The sequence below is a fragment of the Dicentrarchus labrax genome, unplaced genomic scaffold, assembly GCF_905237075.1.
Source record: "Dicentrarchus labrax unplaced genomic scaffold, dlabrax2021, whole genome shotgun sequence".
NCBI classification, from domain to species: Eukaryota; Metazoa; Chordata; class Actinopteri; family Moronidae; genus Dicentrarchus; species Dicentrarchus labrax.
In genome coordinates, this window is record NW_026136709.1 from 18,060,608 (window position 1) to 18,066,674 (window position 6,067).

At 38.6% G+C, this 6,067-nt stretch overlaps 1 long non-coding RNA gene across 1 annotated transcript; it reads left to right on the top strand.

Moving 5' to 3' along the window:
• Positions 1–218: 218 nt before the first annotated feature.
• LOC127369686 (uncharacterized) lies at positions 219–5,718 on the top strand. The gene is made up of 3 exons (XR_007886099.1): positions 219–687; positions 892–987; positions 1,217–5,718. It is a non-coding gene; the product is annotated as an uncharacterized LOC127369686 (long non-coding RNA).
• Positions 5,719–6,067: the final 349 nt, after the last annotated feature.

Here is a 6,067-nt window from a genome sequence, read left to right on the forward strand (position 1 = left end):
ACTTGTACAGACATTATTTGCTGCTTTTGATTTAAGTTTGAGGCTTTCGCTTGGATTTTGCTCAATCAAGAATTTTCAGCAAATTTACACTGCACTACGCCGGTGTCACTCAAACAAAGTGTTGCAGGGATCGTCTGCTACAGTGAAATTTGCCAGTCTGGAGATACATACATGTGTGTTGGTGAATCAGTGAATGTAACATTGTAAGTATAGCTCGGAAGCCACAACAGACACAAGGTCATGGTTCAGAGTCATACTGTGTATTTTTCCTCTCTCTGCTTTAAAAGACAGCCCCCCGTGTTCTCACCTCCCCGGTTTATGACCCTCTGTGGCCCGAAGGGATCCTGCAGAGGATGACAAGGAGCGAGCAGCACTTGCCCACCCATTTGTCATGTTTTTCCCAGTGTCTGTGCTGCTGCAACTTTCGCTGAATGAGAGGAGCAGTGAGGACTACTTTACCCTTTCTCCGTCACGCTCAGCACTCAGTTCAGTGCAGTTAAAACACGTGGCGGTGACCGGAGGCAGATTGTGACTTAGGACTGAGCTTGCTCCCGCCACACTGGATGAGTGCTTAATTATCCTGATCAGGGCTGATTTTGTGAAATGAGCACAGTGCATGATAGGACTCTCAACAGCAAGCTAAACAGAGGAGCACATTTGGACAAATGGAAATAGCTTGGTGGAGAGGTAACAGATTTTTACTGTTATGAATTTTGGCAGATGTTATTTGTTTTCAAGTGGCATCATGACACTCAAGGTTTCTCTGAGCGGTGATTGATTATGTTCTCAGTTGTCGATAGCAAGTACAAGAGTAGCTTAGCTCACACTTCCAAAAAATCTGTTTTCATGAAGCTTCTAATATGAGTTTGATAGAGTACCTGTCTGTTGCAGGTAAACAAATCAATAAATATGAGACAATCAATAAGGCACTATGACTCCACTTCAGTGTTAGTGGCTGTGATGACTGACATCTCCTGGTCAGCTCAGGTAACTGCAGCTCCTTACCTTTATCAACCTTCTCATTTTCTTGTCAACTAAAATGAACAGTAGTGGATTTTGAGGTACTTGAGTATTTCCATTTTCTGTTACTTATACTATACTATACTATACTATACCATACTAATACTTCTACTCCTCTGCAATTCAGTGGAAAATATTGTGTTTTTTTTTTGTTATATAACTAAGTGATATGAAAATGTTTTTTTTTTCTTAACAGAAGAAAGAAAATGAATCTCTCAGCTCAACAGATGGACTAAAAGCTTACTGACACATCCCTGAACTTTCCCACAGGAGCTTCTTGCATCACGTTTTTAAGTATCTGTTTTACCCATTAAAATTCAAGTCTATGCATGTTTCTTAAACATGCGTAGATGATGATGATGATGATGACCTTAAAGAATTGTGTAATATTCCCATTCAGCGCAAGATGGGAAAATCCTCCACTGCTGCAATTTACTGAAGCTTTGCTGAGACTCTGAGTGTACACGCTTACAGTAATTCATCAAACACTTATGAAGGGAGGAGCCCATAATAACATGAAAAGAGATTTCTTTCAGGCCAAGATTTTACGTAGCTGATTGCTCAAAGGGGCTAACTTGTGTTTCTTTGTGCATTTAAAAAAAATCATTAAATTAAATGTCTTCTCTTTCTGTCACATAAACAATGTGTAATGCATTAGGAAGAGAATTTACAACCACATTCACAGACTCATAATACTCACCTTAGATCTCTCAAAAAGCATATATATTAAGCTTGAATCTACTTGTGAATGAAGAATTTATCTACACAAAGACAAGTATACAGAAAATATCTGTGGATCTGCCGGAAAGCTTATTAAAGCAACAATCTAATCAGACCCAGGAGACGTCAGCTTTGCTTCTGCAGCTTGCCTATCACCTAGTTTATTAGTGCACAGTTCTGCGACCACATGTTACAGCTGTGTTCCTGCCTCTCCCAGTGGCAAAATAACAAGCAATGTCCCAGTTCACGCTAGATGCATTGCATAAGGCAATTTGTGTATGACAATCGCAGTTTCTTTGGCGCCCAGTAATGCTGCTTGACGGCCAGCCAGCCAGTGTAAAGGCACCACTAAAGGACTATTGCAGGCTTTCCAATTTCAATGGGATGTAGACTTGATTAAGAAAGAAAGGGATTTGCATAATTTGGTACAATGGTGTGCTTTATATATGTAGAAGTTCTGGAATACACAGAGGGGTTCTTAGATAATAATGAGCTTAGCCTAAAGACGTTTTTGAAATCTGAACAGGGATGAATATTGACATTAGCTAATGCTCTGCTGGCCAGGAATACATGAGGTAATAAATGCATTGTTTTCCTGTAGGTATTGATTTGAATAGAGAGACAATTCAATTTAGAGTTCATGGATCAATTGTTAAAGCATTTCAGTATAAAAACAGCTAAATAACAGATGGCTGTGCAATCCTGTTTGGAGAGTTGAAGTAATTTGAGTTTTATGTATTTTAGAAGAAAATTTACAATTGAAAACTAAATGACAAATAAGAGAGTTCTATATGATAACACATTAACACATAAGGGAAAAGTGCAAGCAGGTACAGATAAGGTTCAGGTATAGGTCAAGGGAACAGGGTACATGATGGGTAAAGGGTACAGGGTACAGATGACTGGAAAGCAAGGGAACAAAGCAATCATGACAATCTGGCAACTGACTGGGGAAAAGGGGCTGGTAGAGGGAAAGTGGGAACAAGTGATGGGAATGGTGGGAAAGGGGTTACTGCAGGGCAGGAGGGAGTGGCTGGATGTGATAGTCAGGTGACTGGGATAGGTGGAAAAGTCTGAGGGCATCTCGTGGACAGGTAGAGAATGGCGGCAATGTGGCTAGAGGAATGTCATATTATATACATACATAAATGTATAATCTTGATGAAAGGATGAACCAATAAAGTCAAATTGGAGGAATAAAGAAATTCTACTGCTGGTAAATTAGAGAAAGGAAATAATGGAAATGTAATAGTACCACACAAGTGCAGACCATAAAGATTCATGACAAACAAAATCAATGTAAGCTTGTTCTTTTTTGATAAATGAAGGAAAAAAAACAGCAGTGTCAAATGCTATAGTATATAATAGTAGCCTTAATCGTCATGACCAATGATATTCTGCACAATCACTCCAAAACATGTATCAGAAGGTGTTTGTTTACCTATGTGTCTGTGGTGCAGCCATGTAGGATTTACTCTGAGACAACATAAAAGACCTCTGGAGCTCTTCAACAGACTGTATGAAATTGAAAAATAGATTTGATTCTCTGTTTAAGCAGCAATAAAAGTGACCTATTTTCACTTCATCCTTCACATAAGTCTAAGGTTTTACTCCCCAAATCAGTAATTTATAAGAGACTGCATTTGAATTGTATCTGAAAACAGTGCCAGTTCTTTGTACTCTGAAACAAAATGGGATGCAGACCTTTCCCTTTTCAACTGATTCTATTCAAGAACAGGTTTTTCTAAAAAAGGCCTTTGATTTAATTAAATCTTGCCTTGCATGGGGCACAGCTGTAGGCTCCTCTGCTTTGGGCTGGAAGAGCTTGGGAGTCGCCTGAATCCATCCATCTTCATCCTTGTCAATTATGCCGTTAGCGGGCTGCACATCTTCATTTCCAATGTGGGCACTGTCTCAAAGTACTTCCCAAAGTCACCGTAATCCAATTATATTCTGGCATTCACTATGATACAGCCCATTAGAAAAGGCTTAATCAATGTGAGGTCTTCATTAAAGCAATTTATGAATATTCATCATGACACTCAATTCGATACTTTATGGGAACTTGAATCAGACCATTTCCCCCCATGGCGCCATAACATAACCTGGCTATAGCTTTAATGGTAGCTCTTTAAGTAGAGGGGTAATATTCTGTATTAGTTAGGTAATATGAAGCTCTCTCCACTTAAAACACTATTTAATCCACTGATGATGCTTTACAGCCAGGCCAAACACAAAAGGATTTTTTTTTTTTGTATTAGAGAGGTGTATGTAGAGCTTTTGACTCTTGGATGGTCCCACTTAGGTGTTTCCACATTTATTCTTCCGGGCACTGTGCATAAATAGCTAATTGCTCTGCAACCCTCAAATTGGTTCTCTCAACAGAGAATAACAAACAGCCAATAACTCATTTGGGGCTAAGTATCCATTACAAGTGCTTCCCCCTTTATCTCCAAGGAGACCACACACACACAGACACACACACACAGCAACCTACTATACTGAGTCTCCATTTCAGAAGCTGCAGCTGATTTTCATACCACTGGCATTACTAATGTATTACAAAAATCCCACATATGGCAGGCCACCCTGATAAATGGTGAATTATGAATTGGGTCGTTTCATAGAATGCATTAGATCCAGCAGGATTCGACTAAGTTTATCATCATATTACAGGAATAGTTCAATATTCTGGGAAATAAGCTTATAGCATGCGGAAGTGCTGATATTGAGTCTGGGCCTCTGTTCCACTGGCTTACTCAACTCATTCAGCATTTCTTTCATTGGTGTTTATGAAAAAATTAAATGTGTTCCTAAAATGTACTTTGCACATTTGCATCCATACAGCATTTGCTGTAAGAGGACAACTATATACTCTGTGAGCCTGACAAAATAACTACAGCTCCCATGGAAATTTACCAATGAAATGGAAATATACTATATCCAGAATATTTACCATCTGTCTCTTCTAAAGATTTTTTTCCAACTTTGTAGCTGTAATCTTCTCTGTCTATAAACACAGTCCAGTCTCTCTTTTTTGCTGTTATTATGGACATGTCTCAGTTAATCGCAGCCCCTTGACCCGCCCACGGACTCACCTATTCTGTTGACCCGTGACATTTAACCCCTTCTAGGGCTTTTGGGAAATGGTGGTCGTTAAAGGCTGATAAAAACAGAACTATTGACTTGATTGCTTTTCTAAAAATCCCATCTCTTATCTAGACATAAGAGGAGTGAACATTAACAATGAGTAATGAGTAATTTTATGTCCCATGGTGGATTTTTAGTTTGCTTTCTTTTCAAAAGTTAGAGGAGAAGATCACGCTCATGTCTGTCCGTTGAATGAAGATGGAGGTAAGAGACAATTAGCTTAGCATAAAGAATGGGGTGTAAAATAGATAAAATTATCCAAGGGTAAAGAAGATCCACCCACTAACACATCTAAGGCTCACTGACTAAGACAGTTTATCTTGTTTGTTGTGTCTGTACAAAAGAACAAGGAGCTGTGGTTTTAGTGGGGTTATGTGTGGGACTATTTCTTGGCAGTGACTTCCTGGAGTTCCCGCTTGTTGCCTGGCAGCTTCACTGTGATGAAGTGATGAAGTGCATTGTGCCCGGTCATTTTTTAACTTCAATTTTTTTTTTTTTTTTTAAAAAAAAAAGATGAGGTTCTGGTATGTGGATTTTTTTTTACTCTAGGGAAGAGTCAGGCTAGCTGTTTCCCTCTGTTTCCAGTCTTTATGCTATGCTTAAGCTAAGCAGATCAGTTGCTGGCTGTAGTACAGATATGAGAATGGTATCGATTTAAAAGAAATTATAATAAAATAAAAAAAAGTGTTCTTTCATGCACCACTGTTCAAAGATTCTTTATTCTTGATATGAAAATTGATACAAACAATGTTAAATGATCTGGTGTATGAAAACAAGTTGTAAATTAGGCTGCTTGAAATAGTTTGTGTTCATTGGACAGTGCCCCGAAAATTAATTCCAGCAGCTCTACTGTTTGTCCTATTTGTCTCTTTCTTGCTAATGTACTTTCTGATTGGTAATGTGAAATTGTGGCATGGAACCACTTAGTCTCCTCATTTGCATTTTCAGGCAGATTTTAAATGTCAGACATAATAAGCTCAACTCTGATGGTTTTAAAATATAGCTTATTATGCAAACTATGTTTGCTCCCATCTCAGATCAGAACCATGTTATTGAGACCTACATGCTGTACCCTTCCACCATGCTCACTCCCTGATTAGGATTCATTCATTAAATCTCTGATCATTTACGGCAATTTATTTCACTCATTTCTTATAAAACCCATTAGATTTGATGA